The sequence below is a fragment of the Microtus pennsylvanicus genome, chromosome 10 (assembly GCF_037038515.1).
Source record: "Microtus pennsylvanicus isolate mMicPen1 chromosome 10, mMicPen1.hap1, whole genome shotgun sequence".
Lineage (NCBI taxonomy): Eukaryota > Metazoa > Chordata > Mammalia > Rodentia > Cricetidae > Microtus > Microtus pennsylvanicus.
The window spans coordinates 19982062-20008567 of record NC_134588.1 but is presented as its reverse complement, the minus strand read 5'-3'; positions in this window follow the sequence as shown (position 1 = coordinate 20008567).

Here is a 26506-nt window from a genome sequence, read left to right as displayed (position 1 = left end):
TTTCTGAGAGAGAGAAAAACCCAAACCCAAACAAAAGTCTTGCCATTTGTAATGGTTTTCCCCCTGTCCGTTATTACTTCATGTCTTCTTATCAGTCCTCTGAGCAGACACAAGAGAATCATTTCTCTTCAGTCAGCAGAAGCTGAGGAACAGAGATGTTATGTGACCTGCCCAATATTACACAGGAAATTTTCACAGAGGCCACACAGAAGTAGCTGAATTTACTGACTCTGGCCACTTTTCTTGCCTGCTCACTCTGTGGCCTTATTTGGGGTCTTGCAGAGAACAGTATACGACAGCTCCTCCCTTCGTGTGTTGGCTGGTTTATGTCAACCTGCCACAAGCTGGAGCCATCTGACAGGAGGAAAACTCATTGGAGAAAATGCCTCAATAAGATATGAATGTAGGCAAGCCTGTCAGGAGTTTTCTTCATTAGTGATTGGTGGAGGAGGGCCTAGTTCACCGTGGACAGTGCTATCTTTGGACTGGTAGTCCTGGGTGGTCTAAGAAAGCAGGCTGAGCAAGTCATGAGGAGCGAGCCCTTAAGCAACACCCTCCATGGCCTCTGCATCAGTTCCTGCCTTCTAGCTACTGCATTAGATTCCTTCCCTGACTTCATTCAGTGACGGATTATGTGGTAGAAATGTAAGCTAAATAAACCTTTTCCTTCCCAGATGCTTTTGGTTAAGATGCTTATCATTGCAGTAGAAACCCTAACTAAGACACCTAGTTTTACCATTCCTTATTAGACTCTACACTCTGTGTCCCAGACTTGGTAGAATTCCCCTCCGTGTTCCCTGCAGTAAGCAAGAAAAAATTACATTCACCCAAGCACTGGACTCGGGGAAATGCATGATCCTAGGTCTGCAGAATTTCACAAGCGAAAGTATCAATAATAGCTTCCTTGCTATTTTATCAACATTTGGCTTTTTAATTTTTTCCTATTCTGTTCCTTCTCTAGTTGAATATATTTAAAGGAGACATGGCTATGCCACAAATACTAGGGAAAGTATTGAAATTTATCACTCTCAGTAAGCCAGAGGACTCCTGATGCCATTATGGATTCATTGAAACCTGCATGCATTTTTTTCAGTAACTTTCCATTTACGCCTCTCTTCATTCAGGGCACACATTTGTTTTCCCTTCTTTTTTTTTTTTCTTACTTATTTTATGTTGGCTTTGAGGCTCAGGAGTTGTAACATTATCACATGATTAATTTTGTTCCTCTACTATACTGTAGTTTTCATGAAATTAACCGAGCTGTTTCTTTCCTAGTAAATGCCCACTGATGAATATTTTATTCTCCTCAATTGCCATGTGGTTGACCTTGCTTGATATTTTATGGTAGCTTTTCAAGTAACAGCAGCCTTTGCCTGTATAGCACTCTGCAGTCACAGGGAATGTGGAAGGCAGTCAAGAGGGCTCCCCATCAAAGAGCCCAAACAGGTCCACTGTTGGTGCCACAAGAGGGCTCTCCACCAAAGAGCCCAAACAGGTCCACCGTTGGTGCCACAAAGGTGGGTAGAAGATTTCCCTGACCTCCTGCCAGCTGGACAGTAGACATCTCAATAGTGTGAGTGTAGAAGAGGACTGTGCTGGGAGATGGCATGGTGGATAAAACACTAGCCATATACATTTTTGGACCTAAGTTCTCATCCCCAGAACTCACATAAAATCAGGCATGATAGTACATGCCTGTGACCCCAGTTTTTCTAAGACGAGATGGGAGGCAGGGACAAGAGAATCCCTAGAAGCCATGGTCCAGCCAGCCCTGTGTATGCAGTGTTGAACAGCAAAGTTAAAGACTGTTTCAACCAAGTGGACTGTGAAGACTGACATCCAAGGCTGTCCTCTAACTGCCAACATATGCTGTGGCATGAGTGTAGCCACACTTAAACACACAAACATACAACATCACATGTACATATATGTATATTACATATTACATATGCAAACAAAAATACTGAAAAGAGAGAAGGGTCATACTGCTACCATCATAGAAGTACAAACAGGCCAAGGGCACTCTTGGTTCCTCTGTGATGAGAAGAACTCCATTCACTTCTATTTGTTCTCCTCAGAGCTCAGAGATGGTTCTTGGGTATTCAGGGTAGAATCTCTCCTATCAGCTTTCAGGGCTGGGTAGTTCCCTGCTTTCACGTTGAAAGAATGACAAGTGCAGATGCAAAGTAAGCAGGGGAATTGAGCAACTGCTCATGGCCGCACTATCTCGGTGCTTTGCAAACCTTACCTTCTGAATTGTCACAGTCGGTGGGTAATGGGGCATGATCACCACGCTACAAGAAAGACCTCTGGAGCTCAGAGATGTTAAGTAACTTATCAGAGGGGTCCAGTGTGAAACATTCAATATTTGCTGAATCACCAATAAGTGAATGACTGTTCTATAATTGATGCAAAGAGCAAGCAAAACAAGCACATCTTATCTCCACTTTACAGGAATGCAGAATTCTTGCATATATGAGAAGCTTAGCAGATTGTGAGCAGAAGTCTATGCTATGATGTTTGCATTCATAGATGAAAAGATGGAGACAGGGTAAGTGCCTAGGTCTCTTGCAGGGCCCATGTAGGTCACAATTTATACACAAATTTCTGAGTCTGTGGCCCTGTCCACTCTACCTTACACCTATTTGCTAGAGTTTCTGAGAGCTTCCAATAATTGACTGCGGTGTCTCATTTTGTAGCAACCCTAGATGTGGATACCAAGAACTGTAGGTCGCTATTAAAGTCCGAAATCAGTTCAGCCTCTTGAAACATGGAGGGGTAAAATGGAATAAAATTTAAAACGCATTTATTGTACTCATCCGTAAGTGCAACATCTCTACTACCTCCTTCAAGACTTGTGGGACATCATGGAACGGGGAGCAGAGAGAAGGGGAGAGCTGAGGAAGAGGTGGATTGTTGTGGAACACTATTCCCCAGGTACAAGGATATTGCACTCTGGAAATTTATTAAGATATGATTCCCTGAAAATGAACTTCACAAGACTGGCACTGTAAACATTCAATTATGGTTGGAGGAGGATCTCATAAACCTCCTCCCCTCCCTGCGAATCTGTGATGAGCAAAGGAGAAAAAGCTTCTTCCATGGTGTAGCTACTGGCAAGTAGACCAAATTGCTATAATAAGTAATTGTCTACCCAAGTTCCTGTAAGTGACCCAAATGAAACTTGGTAATTCAGAAAGAAATTAAGGCTATGGAGGAGGCTCAGTGGGCGAGAGTGCTTGCTACTTGCTATGAAAGCAAGAGGATGAGAGTTCAAAGTCCTATAACTCATGTAAAAGCCATGCCTGAATGCACATGCCTGTCACACCAGCTTTGGGGGTGGAGAGTTGGGAAATGTGATGGTTGGATTTTGTCAATTAAACAAACATCTTTTGGAAGAGGAAATCTTATTGAGAAAACACCTCCATGATACTGCTCTGTAGGCAATTCCGTAGGGCATTTTATTGATTGATGATTGACATGGGAGGGTCATAACCAGTATGGTAGGTCCCATCTCTGGCCAGGTGACCCTTGATAGTGTAAGAGCTGATTGAGCAAGTCAGTAAGCAATGTTTCTCCATGGTTTCTGCTTCAGCTCCTGCCTCTAGGTTCCTGCTCTGAGTTCCTGCTCAGACTTCCCTTACTGTTGGAATATGGCCTGAGATTTGTAATCTGAAAACAATCATTTCCTCCCCATTTTATTTTGATCATGGTGTTTTGTCTTATTAATAGAAACTCTGATTAATATAGGAGGAGACAGACAGATTGAGGGAACTTGCTGATCAGTTAGTCTGTCTGAAAATGAAAGCTTCTGGTTCAGTGAGAAAACTTGTGTCAAAAAAAAAGTTGGGAAGAATAGAGAAAGACATTCATAAACCATGCAGAGAAATACTAACAAAATAGTTTGAAAAAGACAATGCCGTAGCTTTGAGATAAGCAAAAAGATGCAGGTTTTAAGTTAAGTTGGCATGTGGTGTGCCTGACTCTCTTGCATATATAAATATACTCTGCTCGCTTTTCAAGTCCTGTTTCTATGAGACCTTTCTGTTTCCCTAGTTGTGCTGAGAGCACATGCCACATCCACTCTGAAATGGCTTTGTTTCTGTATTCAAAGTCCTTCCACAGTGATGGGCTGGAGGGCAAGCTGCTAAAGAAGCTTCCTTCCCTGAAAATTAAGTGCTCTTAGGAAGAGCTTGCGGTTGTGCTGGCTGACTGAAAGCAGCCAGGTAGCTCTGGCATCCATATCAAAGCCCTGGGTGCCCATGGTGAAATTAATAATAAATGGCGAGCTCATGCAGGCTTTCGATTCAGCAACATTGGCTTTCCTGTGGTTAGGTCAGTCCCTGTGTGTTTGGCTCTGGGGTTTCAGGCATCTCTTGCCGAATAAATGCAAAAGAAATCAGCTTACAATGCTTTGAGCTGCTCACCACATCCCTTTGTTTTGTTTGGCTTCTAAGACAGAGTATCATGCAGCCCAAACTAGCCTTAAGCTCTCTGTGTAGCTGTGGATGGTCGTGAACTTCTGATCTTTCTGCCTATTTTGCCTGAGAGTTAGGGTTCCAAGTGTGCCTCACCATGCCCAGTAGATTCAGTGCTGGGATGCTAGACAAACATTTTTCCAGTCGAGCCACAGCTCCACTCCATGCCACTGTTTAACATAAGAGAATAATATTTCCTTAGTGAATTTAGGTTAAGAGAAGCCTAAGGATTATCTTCCATGTAACTGCTGGAGCCACCTTGAGTCCTCTCCTCTGGTACACACAGACCTGTCAGAATGTCTTAGGTGACAAAAATCATCAGGGTTACCCCAGTGTGCTACCAGTGGGGTTGGGTAGGCTTTGCCTCTTCATCAAAATTACAAACAGTTTACACAAGAGTTCCTGGAGCTTCTGTCTCTACTGCCTCTGTGGTGCATTCAATGAGACTGGCCCCACAAGGCTTACATATTTGAATTCTTGGTTCCCAGTTGATGCGTTGTTGGGAAGGATCGGGTGGCATGGCTTTGCCAGAGTAGATGTATCACTAGGAGTGGGTTTTGAGGTTTCAAAAGCTGACATCAGGCCCATTGTCTCTCTACCTGCAACTTCCAGATCAGGATGTAACTCCTAGCTACTGCTCCAGACCAGAGCCCGCCTGTGTGGCACCATGCTCCATGCTATGATGACAATGGACTAAGCCTCTGAAACCATAAGCAACTCCTTAATTAATTCCTTCCTTTATAAGAGTTGCTTTGGTCATGGTGTCTCTTCACAACAGAGCAGTGACTAAGACAGGTCCAGGTCCAGTCAACCTTCATTAGTGCCCATCCAGTCACAGAGGAGTCTCCTGGCTGCCTTCCACCCTCTCTTTCCTGCTGTCAGTTAGGCAGCCAAGAAGGGCATCTTAGGCAAATGCTAATGGAAACAATTTACTCTCTGGACGAAACCAGACAGTGATTTTCTTACCATGGCTCATGGACACTTTAGTGTCCCTGGTCTTGGGTCCAGCACTATCTTGCTCCTTTCCTCTGAAACAAGAGCACTGGACTTTTATCATCTCCCCAGATTTGAGCAATTTTTCCATATGAACTTGAGTATTGTTCTTCTGAGTTTTGTGAAGAATTGTGCTGGGATTTTGATGGGGAGTTCATTGAATCTGTAGATTGCTTTTGGTAAGATTACCATTTTTTACTATGTTGATCCTACCTATGCAAGAGCATGGAAAACCTTTTCATTTTCTGATATCTTCTTCAATTTCTTTCTTCAAATACTTAATGTTCTTGTGATACAGGTCTTTCACTTGTTTAATTAGAGTTAACCCAAAATATTTTATGTTGTTTGTGGCTATTGTGAAGGTGATGTTTCTCTGAATTCTTTTTTAGCCCACATCTGTATATAGTAAGGCTACTGACTTTTTGAGTTGATCTTGTATCCTGTCACATTACTGAAGGTTTTTGTCAGCTGTAGGACTTCCCTGGTAGAATTTTTCAGGTCAGTTATGTATAGTATCATACCATCTGCAAATAGTGAAAGTTTGACTAATTCCTTTCTAATTTGTATCTCCTTCATCTCCTTTTGTTGTCTTATTGCTTTAAGTAGACCTTCTAGTACTATACTGAGTGGATATGGAAAGATTGGACAACCTTGTCTTGTTCCTAATTTTAGTGAGATCACTTTGAGTTTCTCTCCATTTAGTTTGATGTTGGCTGTTGGCTATTGGCTTGATGTATATTGCCTTTATTATGTTTAGGAATATTCCATGATCTCTACAAGACCTTTATCATGAATGGAAGCAGAATTTTGTTGAAGTCTTTTTCAGCATCTAATAAGATGATTATGTGTTTTTTCTTTTATTTTTTCTATTTGGTGGATTACATTGACAGATTTTCATATATTGAACCATCTTTGCATTTTTGGGATGAAGCTTCCTTGATCATGTTCGGTGATTTTTCTGATGTGTTCTTGAATTCAATTTGCCCATATTTTATTTAGTATTTTTGTGTTAATATTCATGCATGAGATTGGTCTGTAATTCTCTTTCTTAGTTGTGTCTTTGTGTGGTTTGGGTATCAGGGTAACTGTAGCCTCATTAAAGGAGTTTAGCCTCATTAAAGGAGTTTGAGAATGTCCCTTCTGTTTCTACTGGGTGGAACAATTTGAGGAGTATTGGTATTAGTTCTTCTTTGAAAATCTTGTAGAATTCTGTGCTGAAACCATTTGACCCTGGGTTTTTCTTGGTTGGGAGACTTGTGATGACTGCTTCTATTTCTTAAGCAGTTATAGGTCTATTTAATTTCACTATCTGGTCTTGATTTAATTTTGATAAATGATATTTATCCATAAAATTGTCCATTTCCTTTAAATTTTCCAATTTTGTGGTTTTTGAAGTATGACCTGATGATTCTCTGGAATTCCTCAGTGTTTGTTTTTATGTCCCTGTTTTCATTTCTAATCTGTTAATTTGGATATTCTCTCTGACATTTGATTAGTTTGGAAAAGGGTTTGTCTATCTTGTTTATTTTCTGGAAGAATCAACTGTTTGTCTCATTGGCTGTACTCTTTGCATTATTTTCTTTGTTTCTATTTTATTGATTTCAGCCCTCAGTTTGATTATTTGAAGACATCTACTTCTTCTGGGTGAGTTTGCTTCTTCTTGTTCTAGAGCTTTCATGTATAAATACGTGCTATGAACTTTCCTCTTGGCACTGCTTTCAAAGTGTCCCATAAGTTTGGGTATGTAATTTACTCATTTATATTGAATTTTAGGAAGTCTTTAATTTTTTTCTTTTTATTCCTTAATCCAGGGTGATTAAGTTGAGTGTTGTTCTATGGGTTTGTGGGCTTTCTGCAATTAGTGTTGTTGATGTCATGGTGATCTGATAAGATACAGGGGGCTATTACGGTTTTTTTTTTATCTGTTGAGGTTTACTTTGTTACTGAGTAGGTGGTCAGTTTTAGAGAAGGATCCATGAGGTACTGAGAAGAAGGTATATTCTTTTGTGTTTGGGTGGAAGGTTCTATATATGTCTGTTAAATCCATCTGGGTCATGATATCTGTTAGTTCCTTTATTTCTCTGTTAAGTTTATGTCTGGCAGTCCTGTCCAGTGGCAAGAGCTGGGTGTTGAAGTTTCCAACTATTGATGCATGGGGTTTGATGTCTGATTTAAGCTTTAGTAATGTTTCTTTTACAAACGTGGGTGCCCTTGTAATTGGGACAAAGATGTTCAGAATTGAGACTTCATCTTGATGGATTTTTCCTGTGGCTAATATGAAATGTCCTTCTTTATCCCTTGTTCAATTTTAGTTTGAAGACTATTTTGTTAGATAGTAGGATAGCTAAACCAGCTTGTTTCTTAGGTCTACTCATCTCTTCCTCCAATAGCTGCAGGTAGGTCCTATGGGTTAGATGGTTGCTCTTCCTCCAGGTACAGGCCATGCCATGCCTCTGGTGATCACTGATGCAGCTCTGGTGCTTATCCAGCTATAGATGGAGCCAAGGCACCAGTGGTCACAAATGCTGTGGGGGATGGTTGGGGGCATGGGGAGGTTGCTTCCAGGTATTTGGGGCTTCAATATGTGGGGGTGGTACAGGGGACGTGCCTTTGAGGGTTGGGGTCTAGAGATCAGGGCCCTACAGTCAGAAACCCAGATTTCACCTCTCCATGGGCAGTCAGGGCCAAGGCTCCTATAAAATATTTTTGAGTGAATAAAAAATTAACTTTTTATGCCTTCAACCAAGTTCAACTGCTTTTCTTTTTCTTTCTTTTAAAGTCAGGCTGCCCTCAAACTTGACATACAAGTTTAGACAAGTTGACAATGATGTTGAAGTTCTGATCTAATTGCCTCTACCTCCTGAGACTTGCAATTACAATGATGCACTAGCATGCTCGGTTTATACAGTCCTGGGGATCGAATCTAGATTGTGTGCATGCCAAGCAGGCACTCTACTTACATTCCTAGCATAACTGCTTTCATTTTTAAAACTCCTATTTGGGATCCCTGGAACCCGCCCATGAATCCATAGTGCATCCTTGTTGGGTCTCTGTGTGTATATTTTGTACTGGTATTGGTGGAAGCCTGTTACCTACTTTTGGGGAGCTGTCTCATGTTCAGATCCAAGCAAACCCTTGGATCTGAAACTCTTGACTGTCACTCTCTGGTAGTCAAAAACTTTTGCCCAAAGTCCACTTCAGTGAAAAACTTCACAGTCCCTAGTTTTAAAATATGGTAACATCCTGGTAAAACCCCCTTCAGAACTAATCAGTGCCAAACTCATCAACTTCTAGTCTTGACTTATATAACTATGGTTTTCATATGGGAATAACTATTTCCAAAGTGGTTGCACAAGTTTGCATTTCCACCAGCAATGAATGAGTGTTCCCCTTACTCCACATTAAAATATTACAGTTTTACAATATACAAGGAGTCAAGACTTTGAAAATTTTCAAAGCAAAGAGCTTGATGGAAAATAATTTATCTTTGAATCAACTGCAAGTTGAATTAGGATATGTACATTAACTATATTTATGTGAGATTCTTACCACAATATTTGTTTGAATTAAAATACCTTTTTTATTGCTTTATAAATAATACCATACAAAATTTCCACTTCCTCCCCTTTTCCTACCCTCCTACTTCCCCTCCCACCTTCCCCTCCAGTCCTAAGAGATGGCAGGGTACCTTGCCCTGTGGGAAGTCCAATGCCCTCCCCTACTCCATCCAGGCCTAGGAAGGTGTGCATCCTAACAGACTAGGATCCCAAAAAGCCAGTATATACAGTAGAGACAAATCCCAGTGTCATTATCATTGACGTTTCAGTCAGCCCCCACTGTCAGCCACATTCAGAGAGTCTGGTTTGATCAAATGCTTATTCAGTCCCAGTCCAACTGGCTTTGGTGAGCTCCCATTAGATCAGGCACACGGTCTCAGTGGGTAGACCAACCCCTTGCGGTCCTAACTTCCCTGCTCATCTTCTCCCTTCTTCTGCTCTTCAACTGGACCTTGTGAGCTCAGTCCAGTGCTCTGATGTGGGTCTCTGTCTCCACCTATCACTGGACAAAGGTTGTATGGTGATATTCAAGATATTCATCAGTGTGGCTTTGGGACAAGACCAGTTAAGGCACCCTCTCCTCTACTGCCCAAGGACCTAGCTGTGAACATCTCTGTGGACACCTGGGATCCCCTCTAGAGCCAAGTCTCTTGACAACCCTAAAATGGCTCCCTCAATTAAGATATCTTCTTCCCTACTCCCATATCTGCCCTTCCTCCATCTCAACCAGCCCATTCACCCAAGCTCTCCCCATTCCTCCCCTTCTCCCTTCTCTCTTCTCCTCTCCCCTTCCCCCCACCCAACCCCTACCCCAGTGCTTCCAAATTTTGCCTGGCATTCTTGTCTGCTTCCAATTTCCAGGAGGATCTATTATATGTTTTTTGCTGGGTTTACATTATTTAGCTTCTCTAGGATCGTGAAGTATAGGCCCAATTTCCCTTGTTTATGGCTAGAATTAACTAATGAGTGAGTACATACCATATTCATATTTTTGGGTCTGGGTTATCTCACTCAGGATAGTGTTTTCTATTTCCATACATTTACATGCAAAAATCAAGATGTCATTGTTTTTCACCACTGAGTAGTACCCTAATGTGTATATGTGCACACTTTCTTTATCCGTTCTTCCATTGAGAAGCATCAAGGTTGTTTCCGGGTTCTGGCTATTACAAATAATGCTGCTATGAACACAGTTGAACAAATGCTTTTGTAGATGATTGGGCATCTCTTGGGTATATCCCCAAGAGTGGTATTGGTGGATCTTGAGGTAGGTTTACTCTCAATTTTCTGAGAAACCACCACAATAATTTCCAAAGTGGTTGCACAAGTTTGCATTTCCACCAGCAATGAATGAGTGTTCCCCTTACTCCATATCCTCTCCAACATAGGTTATCATTGGTGTTTTTGATTTTAGCCATTCTGACAGGTGTAAGATGGTATCTCGAAGTTGTTTTGATTTGCATTTCCCTGATTTTTAAGGAAGTTGAGCATGACCTTAAGTATCTCTGTTCAGTTCAGTACCCCATTTTTAATTGGGTTATTTAGAAATTTAAAGTCTAGTTTCTTGAGTTCTTTATATATTTTGGAGATCAGACCTTTGTCTGATATGAAGATCTTCTCCCATTCAGTAGGTTGCCTTTTTGTCTTAATGACAGTGTCTTTTGCATTACAGAAGCTTCTCAGTTTCAGGAGGTCCCATTTATTCATCATTGCTATTGTTGTCTGTGCTACTGTAGTTATACGTAGGAGGTGGTTTTCTGTGCCCATGTGTTGCAGTCTGATTTCCACTTCTATCAGGTTCAGTGTGGTCAGATTTGTATTGAGGTCTTTAATTCATTTGGACTTGAGTTTTGTGCATGGTGATATGGATCTTCTACAGGTTGACATCCAGTTATGCCAGCACCATTTGTTAAAGATGCTTTCTTTCTTCCATTGTATAATTTTAGCTCCTTTGTCACAAATCAGGTGTTCACTTTATATGGAAAAACAAAAAAGCCAGGATAGCCAATACAATCCTATACATTAAAGGAACTTCGGAAGGCGTTACCATCCCTGACTTCAAACTCTATTACAGAGCTACAGTAATGAAAACAGCTTGGTATTGGCATAAAACAGAGACGTTGACCAATGGGAATGAATCAAAGACCCGAATATTAAAATATCTTTTTTTCGTAGAAACTTCATTCCAGACTTTGTAGGGTCCTGAGATCTACTCTCTTAACAAAATTTTAAGTGCCAACCATACTACTGTTGATTACAGACAATATGAAACAGGTCCCTAGAGCTCCTTTATCCTGTCTATTGGCATCTTTTCTTATTGCTATGACAGATGTAAGTTAAGGAAGTTAGTTTTTGTTTTGGCTCACAGTTTGAAGGTACAGCCCACTGTGGCAGGAAGTCCTGGCAGTACATGAGGTACCTGGTCACACTGTATATAGTCAGGATACAGACAGAGGGAAGTGCTGGTCCTTAGGTCACTTTTGCTTGGATTCAGTCTAGGACCTCTATGCATAAATAGTATCTCCTACTTTTAGGATGGTTTTCCCAACTCAATGAACCCTATCTAAAAATCTCCCTTATAGACACACACAGAAATGTATCTAGGTGATTCTAGAGTCTATCCAGCCCACAATTAAGATCAATCATAATATTTTGCTGGATTAAGACTTTCTGCACTTATGTTTCATGCCAGGCCCTGCTACCTAACATTTCATTCTTGGGATCTGACTATTTGGATCTAATACTTCAGGTACAGAGGTTCTGGCCGTATAAGTCTTTATGCCACTGACTTATTTCAGCTAGTGTAATGGCTCACCCAGGTTGTCATACACAAGAAGATCGATTTCTTTCTAAAGGGTGTATAGAATTCTATTGTTTGTGTTCTGGTTTGGGGGTGGTTTGAATTCTGAGTGTCCAGAGGGTAGGAACTTGGTAACCATTTTGGTAGGAATAAAGGTATTCAGAAGAGATGGGTGTACCCCTCCTTTGGTATATTATACTATTGAAATAATGGATCCCAAGAAATGGGCATTTCTCTGGGAATCTTTTGCTGGCAGAAGGAAAAGGATAGGAGCTTGGTATTAGCAGAGACTAAACAGTGTAGAGACTCTCTTTGGATATCTACCTTCCCAAACTGTAAGCTAAGTAAGTACTGCTTCTTTATAAAAGCACTGCACCTTGAGTGTTGCATTATAGCAAAGAAAGGTGTTCAATATTGCACCCACACACCATATTCTATTCACTCGTCTCTGAACAGATATGTAGGTTATTCCCTTAACTTGCCTGTTTTAAATACCTTGATGATAAACCGTGGAGCACTAATAGATCTTTGAGATCCTCTTTATCAGTTCTTTACTACATGTTCCAAAATACGATGAGAAAGCACCGATTGTCTTACCCTCATCTCCATATAACTCTAACTCAATACATACCTTCTAGAGAAGCCTGCATTTATTCCTCAGGTATATTTTATTTGGTTCTTTAAAATTATTTTTTGACAATTACATACATGTATATAGTATACTTTGATTTTGTTTACTCACCATTACCTACTCTTGTCTCTTCCTACCCCCTCTGGACCCCTTCTTCTTCCCAGCAAGTTCCCCTTCTACTTCCATGTCTTTTTTTTGTAGTCTTCTGTGTTTAATTAGAGAGGTTCCATGTACAAGGTGAGGGATCATTTCCTGGAGCATGGGTAACTTACCAGTGGTTGCACCTTTGGAGAAAAGTGTCCCCTCTTCCCCAGCAGCTGTTAACTCCCTAGCTAGGGCAGCTAGATCATTTTGTTAGTCAGTACCACAGTATATTTAACATCTACATTGCAAGATTTTACTTATTTATACTGGTTTGTGATGAAACATTCTTTATTCATAGTTGCCTTGAAGTAACATAAGGTTACAGACAATACAGCACCTAGAGAGTTTTACCTCAAAACCCTTTTCTTTCTCTTTAGATCAAACTGTAACATAGGATCTTGCCTTCTCTCTAATAATGGTTGTATCCCTGATAGAAAAAGCCCCCCGCCTCAATTGATGTCATTTTCCTTCATTGCAAATGAAAATTATCTGGGAAAGGCCCACCCTGCTTCTTTCTTTTCTTTTGTCAACTGATTGTTCACTGCAGTTTAAACTATTGGAGCGAAGGCTTGTGTTCTTCCAACAGAGATCGAAAAGCAAAGGGTGATCAGAAATTCTCCCAGGGTCAGAACCTGATACTAGGTGAGCCGTATCACCTACCCTGTCATCCCAGCTTACCACATGAGCATCTCTTCTGAGCTGTGCTGTGCTCTACAAAGGGCACTTAATGTGATGTCAACATAGGACAGTCCAGAGCCCCTGTTTGTCTGGAGTCAGTCAGCATCACTTTGAAAACAAACCAACTCAATCAATGTCCGCATCACCCCAAACAGAAGACATTTAAGTAAAAATGTCCTTCTCTTTTGAATCCACACGGGGAAGGAGATGTGATTATTCATGAAAAAAACAAATTAATGCAGAGGGTAGGAGGTTTCCGCACTTGCTATCGTTGATATTGATTGTCGGTTTGACAGGTTGTGGGCTCTCAGGCTCTTACCTGAGCTGTCGGGGATTTCTTGCTATACTTCACCGTTCTCTGTGTATGATTCCACCCAAGCTGCAGCTGGCCTTGTGGTTTCGGGAAGTATAGAGTGTGAAAGCTTAACTGGAGGGGAGACTCCAACTGCGCAGGTATGGAAAGTCATCACTTGTGCTGCTGGAGAGTTTTGGGTGGCAAGCTGCTTGGAGTTCATGGAGTCATAGTTCTTTCTGTAAGTTACCCCTCACCCATGCTCTGTAAGTAAGCCCAATGAACTCACTGTTTCCCAAGGTAGATTTTGGTGTCATCGTATTTTAGTCTGTTGTAGCTGAGGGTGGGTGGGTGAGGCAGTGCTTGTATCTCCTTGGGAAAACGTTTCATACAACAGAAACCAGTGTAGGCAGGGCACGAAATAAATGTCATCCCTTTAGCTTTAGGTGGCTGACAACAGAGAAGAGAGGAAGAGAGATTCCTTCAATGAAGCTGCATTGTTAGATAGCAGACAGTTTAGTGCACAATTTCCCCGTCTATTTCTTGAGAAATTTACTTAGGCAAAGTAGCTATTTCCATTGAGACCAAGGAGCCTATTGGCCATGAGTATAAAAGTTCAAAGCACTAATTGGGTGCAGAGGAAGGAGGGAGGTATGGTGGATGCTTGTCTCCACAGGTCATCCTTTGACCTGGGCTGAGATCTTTGAAAGTGATAGCATATCCCAGCAGCTCAGGTAGAAAAAGAATATCCACCAGAAATCCCAATCCTGTTCTACTCTGTTGAATAAATCTGGCAGCTCCATACTTGTCAGAGTTGCCATTCACCACTGCCGGGATGGATTTCCTATAAGCAGGGTTCACTCATTGTGAAAGTAGATAATTGAAACAATTTATCTCGGTTTGCAGTGTTAGCTTCCGGGTGGTGCTCCATGGTCACCAAGGCAAGTAATTTTCTGAGGGAGACTTGAGCCCCATAACTCATTGGATAATACACTGGTGTTCTGCCGTGCTTATCAAGAAAAGAGGGTCTCTTTCCCTTCCTCTTTGAAAATGAGTTAATTGATTTATTTGTGTGGCTTGTTTGCTTGTCTTTATTGGATACCAGGGATGATAAAGCAACTTCTTGACAATGAGTTCTCCACATTGCCACCATCTCTGTTGCTCTGAAAGAAGACAGGGTAGGAAAGGGTGTGCTTTGGTGGACCACAGCTGCCTGCACTCTCTGGGTCAATATCCTTTTGACTGATGGGGTATTGACTAAGGTGTGGATCATTGAGAGATTTAATCAGAACAGGTGGGAGCTCCATTCCCTTCTGTTGGTTCACAGATTTGCATGTGGAGTCTCCAGCAGGCTTAATTGTGTTTTTACATTTTTCCAGTCAGAAAGAAAAGTCTTAAATGGAGCTCGGTAGAGGTTTGGAACAATAGAATTTGTGCACGCATGTGAGCAAAGTGTGTGCAGGCCAAAGGGTGACGTTTAGTGCTGATATTCCTCAGGTACCATTTATCTTTTAAAATACTTTTTGTTTCTTCTTTGGTAATTTTAATGCTTTTGACCATATTCATCCACCTCCCACAGGGACTTCTAGGTTTTTGTGTCTTGGAGGTAGGAATTGTACCAGGGATAAGTGGATGCTGGTAGAAACAGGATTTATTAAGTGAGAAAAGTACTTCAGAGACTGGAAGCAGAGAAATGTCAAGGTGCCGTGGTCCCATGCTGGAAACTTAGGGCCTGTTGTGTGTGTCCTGTGTGTCCTGTATGTAACACACACTTTTTATGAGCATGCTCTGTTTTGGTACCCACATAGCCAATGACAAATGAGCATGTGTGTGTGTTGGGGGTGTGTTAATAGTTTTTGTATGATAATCTGAACTTTCCTCTACATCCTGTTTCCTTTCTTCATGATACACACACACACACACACACACACACACACACACACACACACTAATATTTGAGACAGGGTTTCTCTATATAACAGTCCTGGCTGGCATGGAACTCACTCTGTATACCAGGCTGGGGTCAAACTCACAGAAATATGCCTGCTTCTGCCTCCTGAGTTCTGGGATGAAAGGCATGTGCCACCACCACTCAGCATTATATTACTGAGAGCCTTTAGTGAGAGAAATTCCTGGGAAACCAGTGACAGAGCTCACTGAAAGCAAGCCTCATCTGGTCAGCATCTGCTAGCTTGGGCACTCTGACTACCGAACTGTACAGCAAAGTGTTAGAAAATGGTGGAGAAGTTCAGGTTACTTCCCAATTTGTTGCCCTAAAAAAGACTCACTTATTCTCTCTCTCTCTCTCTCTCTCTCTCTCTCTCTCTCTCTCTCTCTCCCCCTTTTCATCCCCATCCCCTCTTTCTCTCTCTGTATAGGCAGATGTTAACCTCAGGTGTGCTTCCTCAGACTGCTATCTATCTAACTTATATTTTAAAAATACTTATTTGTGTGTGTTCCTGTGTGTATGTATGTGTGTACCTGCACATACATATGCATACATGCATGCATGTAGAAGGTCAGAAGTGACCACTGGATTCCCTGGCAGTGGAGTACCAGGTAATTGTGGGTACTGGAGACTGAATTCTGTTCCTCTGGAAGATCAGCATGCACATTTAATTATGAGGCCCCTACAGATATGAGTAAGCCCGCCAGACCTTGGCACACTGACTCCATGATGGAAATACCATTCGGATCTTAAAACTCGGAATGTAGGCTGCAATACCTGCCAAAACAAGAACAAAGACCTCATCTATCAGAGTTCATAGTCTGGCAAAGACCCATGCAGATGCTGGCTGCTATTGTGGCTATAGCATCCTTGGCTCTGCTCCACTCTGGAGATGGTGGTCCAGGAGCTTCTTGCCTCCACTCATAGCTCCATTGACACTGCAGTCTGAACTTTCTGAAAATGACTGATACAGGGCAGTTCATCAGATCTGGAGAGGCACGAGGTATCCTACCAGTATAGTTTTGTTTAAGATGAAATCAGCTATGCCTGATCCACCACTGTCACCTTAGATAGGACAGTATGGGGTCTGGTTCCTCAGCAATGGACTTCAGCACAAGGAGCTTCTGGTGTGAACCCAGGCACTTCACTGGGGGAAGGGCAAGGCCATCACTATGCACATGGACAGTCAATATGCATTGGTCATAGCCCGTGTTCATGGTACCCCCCATAGAGTAGTGGGGTTCCTCACCTCATCCAGAAACAAGATCATAAACACATTCCCAGGGGCCCAATAGAACTGAGTAGCAGACTTGGCCACCAGGAAACAGCTCTGGAACCTCTCCAGGTCTTGGTCTTACTGCCTGAACCTGAATTGCTCCAGTGTCTAACTTATGCACAGGAAGAAACCAAATGGTTCTTGCCAGACAAGAGACGCTTCTGCTCTGCTGGTACTTAAGACAGATGGGCACCAAACTCTACCAGGCCACCCACTGGTGGGTGGCAACTATAAATGCTGAGTTACTCAGACCCAGATATTCCAGACTAAAAAAAATAATTCTTAGATTTGAGTTACCTCTCTCCCTGGGATCCAAAATCGTGCAACCTTCACAGCCAAAGTTTCCCTAAATCTGGCAAAGGTCCTAAAATGTAAATTAAAAACAATATTGTGCCTATAAACCTCAAAGCTCAGGACAGGTAAAAAAGATAAATGGAAAGAAACTTCAACTAAGATAAGTCCTTGAGACTGATGGAAATTAGGCCAGCCTCATACCTTTTATTTCCTAAGGGCCAGATGCACCCCACTTTGAGACGTTCATTAGGCAGAGATCAGTAACCATTCCTTCCTAAATTTTTACAGGCCCTGCAACAGATCTGGACTATTCATCCCATGGTTCAAGAAGCTGCATCTTTGCCTATGTCTGAGCCTGCTTCCAGCTTCCAGCCTGGTGACCTAATATGGTTAGAAAGGATCTCTACCAGGAGCTTGGAGCCATCGGATATGATGAGGATCATAGGACGTGGTCACCATGCCTACAACAATGAAGATCATTAGTGTCACTATGTGGACCCATCACACTCAGCTAAAGGAGACTACAGAATGTAACAACAGATGTGTTGTTGCCACAGCCTCTGGCCCAATAAATATAAAACTGGTGGGGATCTATAATTATGGTTGTGCTGTTTTGACTTTTTTGTATTCTCATGGGAAAGGCCCCAAATCCCCATAAGCCAGGACCTTGGGTATGGATCTTTTGAGACCCAGCCCACCTTCCAGATAGATTTCTATAAACTACTGCATCCAAAAGCTCCTGGGGAATTGTCCACTCATTCCTGGGGAGGAGAATGCCCCTGGAGCTGTCTGTCCACCCATGAAGAAAGGGGGCTCTGATCTACACAGTACTATGCCTGCTCGACTGACAGCCCTCTGTGCTGCCAGAAGCCAGGCAGAAACCACCATGTTTGGCAGGGTTGTGAAATCAAGTTCTCCTGGAGGCACATTGAGCTCTTCATAGTCCTAGAAAGGAGCCAATTATCACCCCCCTGTAGTCATAAGCAATGTAATCCCATACCCATAAGGGTTAGGGACTGGCAGGAAGCTGAAAAACATTTCAGAAAAGCAGTAGAAAACGGGGAGTCGGGTATAGTGGTCCAGCCCCAGGCAGCAAATTTACTATACAAAAAAATCCCTAAGCCCAGAGCATTCTAGCCCATCAGCCCAAACTGACCTATCTTAGTACCTCTGGACTACGAAAACCTAAGATGGCAAGGCCCTAAACTCCAATTTCCTCAGGAATTCCTTTGGTAACCTTAACGATAAAGGTCCAGGAGGCAGTGGAAGCTACCCTACCAGTGTTTGGGATGTTAGGAAATCTCAGTTCTTTAACCACTCTCAATTGGGCATAGGTCATCACTGCTGGATATGCCTGACCTGAAGCACCAATATTATGTTATGTCAAAAACAAGCTCTATTTCCAAGTCTGATAAATGAATTCATCTGGGGCCAGGGGCTTACATCATTTCTTTAGCATGAATACATAATCAAGCTAGCAGTTGAGCAAATAGAGTAGGAGAGAAAGGATTAATGGTCCGGCTTGGCCTTAACTAGAGTAGTTAACTAGGGGATCTAGGAACACAAACATTTGTACCAGTTCTTAGATTCTTGACATCTTTTCTTTCCTGAAGGTTATTTTTGACTGTGGCTAAATTCTTTTCAATTATACCTGTCTGATTGGCAGAAGAATAATACATTTCTTGCAGTGTCATACAGAGACCTCCTTGTCCATAAAGAGGAAATCAATCCGCTTCAATTCTGAAGAACAGCCTCAATTAAGAGATCTAACTGGGCTTCCAGACAACTGAGTTCTTTAGTCTATCCCCATAACTAGGGCTGAAGTTCCAATTGCAGTGGAGCCCACGATTCCTGCCCCCACCAACACGGGAGTGAGAGTGGGACTGCCTGCTGCACATGAAAAAGCCCAGAATCTAGATTTAGGTGGGCCCTGTCCTTTTCTCGGTTATAGACAGACATCTGTAGTGTAAAGTGCACAAGGATGCAAAGGAATGGGCTCTTTTCCAGTGTAAACAATTCAGAAGATGCACACTTGATTAAGCCATTCGGGCAAGCAAGCCAGGTAGTGTCTGGGGCCTGCAAAGTCATCTGACTGCTACTCCAGGAATTAACCTGCTGTGTATGGCTACAGGAGTCTGATGCCATAAAACCCAGCACACAGACAGCAAGGCCTGCCAAAAGAAAAATGAAGACCTAATTCATCAAAATTCATCATCTCCAAAAGCCCTAAATGTACTGATTTTGCACTATGGCTTCTGTAATTCTGCTCTGGCTAACTCTTCTTGCTAACTGAGGGGTGTCAGCTCAAGGTATGCTTAAATGCCTACCATAAGAAAGACTGGGGATAATGCTGGGATTCCAAACACCCAGTGTAGTCAGCAGCTGGCTCATTCAAACTTCCTCTTGGCGTGAACCCTTGTCTGAATAGTCTCCCCTGGTGGATACCTCACAACATAGCCAATGAACCATTTTTAACCTCTGCCTTGTTCTTTGAGACAATGACTCTCAACTTTTATCTGGAACTTTCCCATTATGCCAGGGAACTTCCCGACTCCATCTCTCCAGTACTGGGATTACAGGTGTGCACTACCACGCTCATTTTATAAACTGGGTTCTGGGCATTGAACTCGGATCCTCATACTTGATTGGTAAACGTGTTACTGACTCCCCAGCCCCTGTTGCTAAACCTCAAACAGGAGTGGCTAAGTTGACTGGTTTGCAGCAGAACTTATGCTATAATATAGGGCTCTGTGTGATTTTTCAGGTGGGTGCTGTAGCAGCTTCTTTAAGTCCTGTGCTTGCAGATGACCTTTTACAGAGGCAAAGAGCAGATAAGGGGCCACCAGTGTTACATTAACAATGCTTCAGGGACATTGTCGGCAATCTAATAGTTACTATCAATTAATAGTTTCCCCCATTATTAACTTCCAAGTGAGTTTCTGAGCTATAGTCCAGTTTCTTCAACAACAGATATTTCCTCAAGCTTTAAGCATTGATTCTGACTTGCCAAGCCATCCTCAGTCAATTATGGAGAATATATGGGAAAAAGAAGAAAGGCAAATACAAACACTTAGACTAACCTAACTGGCTCAGTTTTAAATTGGATTGATAAATAGATCATTATTTTTTTATTCGTGTGTGTGTGTGTGCATACTTGTGTTTGGAGGATAGGGGATGAGCTCAGGTGTCATCCTTAGACATGCTATCTACCTGCCTCTTTAGAGGTGTAGTCTCTCATTGACTTGGATCTTACTAATTAGGTGAAACTGGCCATTCCGTGAAGCCCAGGGATCCTCTTATCTCTGCCTCTCAAGTACTGGAATTACAATTGCATACTCCATATTTGGCTTTTTTGCATGAATGTTGGAGGTGATGCTGAGATTCATGTTCTTGCAAAGCAAGCCGCTTCAGTGGTAAAGACCCACTGAGCTAACTCTGCCCAGCAGCTAATTCGGGAGAAGGACCAATCTTTGGCCTTGACTTGGTTATGGGAATCCTGTTTATACTTGAGCGGTGCATTTCTAGTCTTCTCTATGATGCATCTAATGGTCATTTCTCTTGAATTACCGTTTTAAATGATCTCATATCCAGTTACTCATTTAAGATACTATCACATGCAATTATAGGCACAGTGTAAAATTAGGAAGGAGACCAAAAGAGGGCAATACTAGAGAAAGGACAGATGGCAGAGAAAAGGACAGGTGAGTAGTGAAAGCGGATATAAAGCTAAATGTCCACTTACTTTCAGCTCCATAGTGCCCCCCTTTTGTGGTGCCTAAGGGAATCAAAGCATAATTGGTGTGGGAAGTCCTTTTGTATATGTGTTACTTTTATTGGTTAATGAATGAAAACTCTGGCTTGGCCTGTGATAGGGCAGAATAGAGCTGGGCAGGGAAAACTAAACTAAATGCTGGGAAAAAGAAGATTGAGTAGAGAGGTGTCATGTAGCTGCCACCAGAGATGGACATGATGGAACCTAGCCTGTAAGCCACAGCCATGCAGCAATACACAGATTAATGGAAATGGGTTAGTTTAGGATATAAGAGCTAGCCAATAAGAAGCTAGAGCTAATAGGCCAAGCAGTGATTTAATCAATACAGTTTCTGTGTGGTTATTTTGGTTCTGGGCAGCCAGGAACAAACAAGCGGCCTCCCCTACAACACATAATTGATACTGGAAATGTAGAACTCTAAGTGAAACTTCATGGTTTCTTAGTGACTGTCTTAATAGTTCACTGAGATGGATAGAATTTGGAACAGGACAAGTATTTACCTGGCTTCCTTCAAAGAGCTGTGCAATGTTTTTTATTTGTGACTTAATTAGACTAAGGCGTTTTGGAGGCTGGAGAGATGGCTCCATGATGAGAACATGTGCGACTCTTTCTGAGTTTAATTCCCAGCTCCCACATTGGGCAGCCTATAACCTGTTCCAGGAGAACCAATGCCCCTGGCCTCCCAGGGCCCCCACACTCATGTGCTCAGTTCTACACATACACAGACAGACATATACACCTAATTAAAAAAATAAAAAGAGAGACTTATAATGTTTTGAAAGGTTATCTCCATTCTTACTAGTGGAGATGCTTCACATGGGCCTCCACTCCTCCCAACCTGTAAAAGAGTTGAAAATTAATTCCTCTAAAATTCAAGACTCTTTACTCCTCTTCTCACTCTTCTAGAAGCTTTTGTTTAAGAGAGATTGTTGTCTTTGGTTTCTAATGGGCTACATTCATTCCCAGTTTCTTACTTTGAATCCCTTGATCTTCTTCTGGGATTGAAAAGTCTGTTACATTTTCTCTTCCCACTGTTCAATCCATGCTACTTGTCTTACTTCCATTTCTATTCTACAATAAGGCAACATGACCAAAGACAACTTGTAGAGGAAAGGGATTATTGACACTTTTAAACCACAGAGTCTAGCTGGATATGGTAGTACAAACCTTTAATCATGGCACTCAAAAGGCAGAGGCAGGAGGATCTCTGTAAGTCAAGATGGCCTGATCTACATAGTGAGCTCCAGGACAGTCAGGACTATGCAGAGAGACTTTGTATAATAACAATAATAATAATAATAGTAATAATGATGACGACAATGATGATATGGTGGTGGTGATGATGATGATAATAATAATAATATTAAATAAGTTACAGGGTTTATCATTGAGGGAATTCAGGCAGAAACTGAAGTCAGAACATAGAGGTGGAAACTGAAGCAGAGACTATGGAGAAATGCTGTTTGCTGGCTTGCTCTCAATGGCTTGCTCAACTTGCTTTCATATATAGCCCATCAACACCTCTCCAAGATAGTACCTACCTACACAGTGAGCTGAGCCCTCTCATATCAATTATTAATCATTCAGATGTCTCATAGTCTTGACTATAGATCAAGTTGATGGAGGCATTTTCTCAGCGGAAGTTCCTTCTTTCCAAATGAACCGAGCTTGTGTCAAGCTGATAAAATTCCCCCAACATACTATGATTATATGAAGTCAGTGTAGCATTGGTCCTCAGGCTTTTCAAAACACTTACTCTTCTCTGGACCCTCAAGTCCCACTGCCCTGTCTATGTTCATATGTCAGGAGGAGATGAGTGAACAAAACTAAGTCAAGATTAACGTATAAAAAATGCCAGGTGACAGAAAAAGGCAGGAAATACGAGTTCACCTACACTATATACAACAGAGTGTTCCTAAACAAAGTTTAGGATATACAAATATGGGAGGGACTGGTACTATGTAGATGGCCTATCCAGGGTGAATGTTCTCAAATTTGGGGGTCATACCTTGTGCCCCATATCAGGTTTGGTCACCTGTATTCAATAAGGGAATAAAAAGAGCTAAATAAAAGTGGAAAGCAGAAAAAGATTTGTTCAATGTGGCCACATTAAGAAGAGAGACAGGGTTCAAGTGAGTCTTCTAAGCCTGTCTGTGAAGTTCTGAAATGATGTAAAACTAAGTAGAAGCCTAGGGAAGGCTTGGTTGAGGTTCAGTCCCACCAATCACTGACCCATAAGTGTCTGGACTTCAGTTTTACCTTTGGAAGGTACTCTGGCAGTTGTTAGAACTGTATGAAATCTCTTTTTGGAGACACATTTCCCTTAGGCTGGTACTATTTCCTTCTCCCAACCTGAGATTCCTGGGGGAATTCACCATTCCTTTGAGGTCCATTGTTACAGTAGTCTGATAATCAAGTGAGCTGGAGAGACAGAAAGTGTCTCTTTAGAATATCTTCATTTCCGCCAGGATAGCGCCATCATGAGTCTCTTGGTCTCACACTTTGGGTCTCTTTCCTCAGCTCACTGTCCCACTCTTATGCTTGAGTGTTTTTCTCCTTCTTAATATGTCTCTGTATAATTTTAATATTATTGTATGTATATGATGCCCCTGAAGTGGTTGGTGTGCATGTGAAGTTCAAAGGACAACATGCACGAATTGATTTTCTGTTTACACCATGTAGATTTCCAGGAGTGGAGCTCAGGCCACTGGGCTGGGCAGCATTTTTTTTTCCTTTTTCATCAGAGGAGTTGTTGCTAGGAAACCTAGACCTTGCATTCTTCTGCTTAGAGCAGTTTTCCCTTCTACTTAGACCAGTTTTCCAAAGAGAACAGGATGGGATGTCCATTCTGCGGAGACATGCTCTCCCAAGAGATTTAAAAATATGTGGGTAGAAATACAATGAGAATTACAGAGGGTCCATTCATCCTTTTAACTGTTGGATAAAATGGGAATGTGAAATTGGTAATTAACTTAGATTGATACCTCATCTGGTTGGCAACATAGTATTAACAGCAGGGTGAAGACCATTCATTATTTTTATGCTCTGTATGACTGGTTCTCGTTTGTATGATGGCTGTGAGGGAAGGAAATGCAGAGCCATCCATTAACAAACACAGAGGTTCTGTGACTGTTTAAGCACCCGGTGGAGTTTGTGAGCCACATTAACAACTGATTAGGAGCCTTTCTGGTCACCACTAAAATCAAGGAGGACAGTCTCTGCTCCAAAAGGACAGCTGATAATAGGAACAGAACAAGACATAACCTCCTCCCTCTGATTTTCTACCAGGAATTCTTCATCAAAACTCCCAGCTGCTGTTCCTGCTCTTATCCAGTTACCACTCAGAGATGGATCATAACATGAACAGGTGACATCTTTGAAATTTTCATTAAAAGAAGAAAAATTGTATTTTTGGTGGTATCTATTTCACAAAAAGGATCTCTGAATAATTTAGAGGGGAAAATTTGAGTGTTTGCATCACACTGAGAGTTCAAGATGAAATTATATTATATTGGAACTACAGGGAATTGAGAGACTCAGAGTTAGACAGACCCCCTGGTGAGCAGACAGAAAGAGGGGCCATGGTAAAGGTGGGGAACTTCCATAATGGTCCACTCTTTCTCACCCTCCTGACTGGAGTCAAAAACCTGGCAGCTTAAAACAAAGGGCTTGTAGGCTTTTTCTCCTTCCAGCAGGCGCTAGGCAAGACCAGTACTTGCTTCCACCACTGTGGGCCAATGAACCCAGATCTTCCTTTAAACTGACCAGTGCTAAATTAGGGGAGGAAAATCATTTAAAGACTTAAAAAAAATTGGTTCGGGAGAAGAGACTGGCTTGTTTTTGGTTTTCAGAGTCCCCTCCCTGCTTTGCTGAGGTTTTTCTCCCTGTGGGCCTGCTGCATGTATGTGGTTCCTGACTCCTAACAAACACATTTCTTCAACTGCGGATTCCATCTGCTGCCAGGTACTGGGTTTGAGATTTCTTGCAGCTACTAGTCAGATGCAAGATTTTTTTTTCTGCCCTTTGATTCTTTGACTGGCAGAGAAAACAAACCCAATTCAACCTGGACTGTATCAGAACAATCAGTTTTGACTATCAAAAGGAACTTGGTATTGGTGATTTCATATGGCCTAGCATGGTAATATGAGCTGTAGTTATGGTCAGTTTTTTGTTCAATAGGAAACTTTGAGGTATGAAAGCTGAATATTTTTACTCAGTGTCATAATTATACTATGAGAAACTGTGGAAAATGGAGTCAGTTCTTGCCTACCTCATTGTGTCAAAGATACCACACACCCACGTTGGTAGACAGTTAGTATCAGGAGCCACCCTTCATCTTCCAACACGGTACTTCCAACCACAAACCTTTGCCATCATATGTTGCAAGTTGTACAATGTTGTACCATTACCAACATGTACTTGGGGTGATGGAAGCTAAACAGAATTGAGCTCAAACCATCTTGACTTACATCTGAGCATTAGGGTTGGAGTGATGGTTCAGTTGATAAAGCACTTACATTGCGAGTGTGAGGACACAAATAGATCCCCAGAACATTCATAAAAAGCCAGACAGGATAGTGAGATGGAAGGTAGAGACAGGCAAATCCCTGAGAGCTTTCTGGCTGGGGAGCCTAGTCTACTTAGCAAAATTACAGGCCAGTGAGAGACCCTGTCTCAAACAGAAAGGTTTATGCTACCTGAGGAATAACTGGGGTTTTCTCTATCTTTATACATGTATACACACGTGTGCAAACACAAAGTTGCACATACTCCTCTACCACCCCACATGAGCCCACACCCACAGACACACATATATACATACACTCAAATACACACACATACTCGCTCTTCTCCCACACTGAACTCCTTCAGAGTTTTCTGACTCAACTTCCTTTTATGAAGCATGCATTTGGGCCAAATTCCTTGAATTGAGCTTGACCATGTAGTCAAGTCAGAGGGATAGAAGTGACTGTTTGGTCTTGAATTTAGGTAATGTTTATTGGTACTGGTGGCTCTCAAACTTCAATACATTTCAATATCCATGGATGAATAATATGTAAGCAAAATATCCTGATTCTCTTCCTCCAGTAACTTGGACTCTAAGCCTTGGATGGATGCACAGAAGTTTATGCTTCAATAAACTCCTTGGGTGAAGCAAGACAAGCTTACAGAGGAACTAGATCCCTCAGATGCTCTATTTTACAGGTAAAATAAGATGAAGAAAGGAAAGTTAGCCAGAGATGTCAAATTTCTTAGCTTAGCTTTTAGCTAGAAGCTTCAATGCTGGGACTACAATTTGAATGTTTGGGTTTCCAATTGAGCAGAAGAATCCATAAATTTAGCCACAGATGTCAGAAATATATATCTGCAGTAAGCATTCTTATAGATTAAATAATGAGTTATGTGTGCAATATTTATCAATATGCAAATGAATGTTCTTAAAGGACAAATATATTTCAAAGAACTATCAAAGTCAGAATAGCAGTTGTTTTGCTGGAGTGTGTGTATGTGCAGGCACACACGTGTTGTTTACAGGGTCTCTCCATGTGCCATTGCTCTTGTGGAACTCACTATGGAGACCAGGTTGGCCTCGAATTCACAGAAATGCACCTGCTTTGCCTCCCAAGTGACGGTATTAAATAT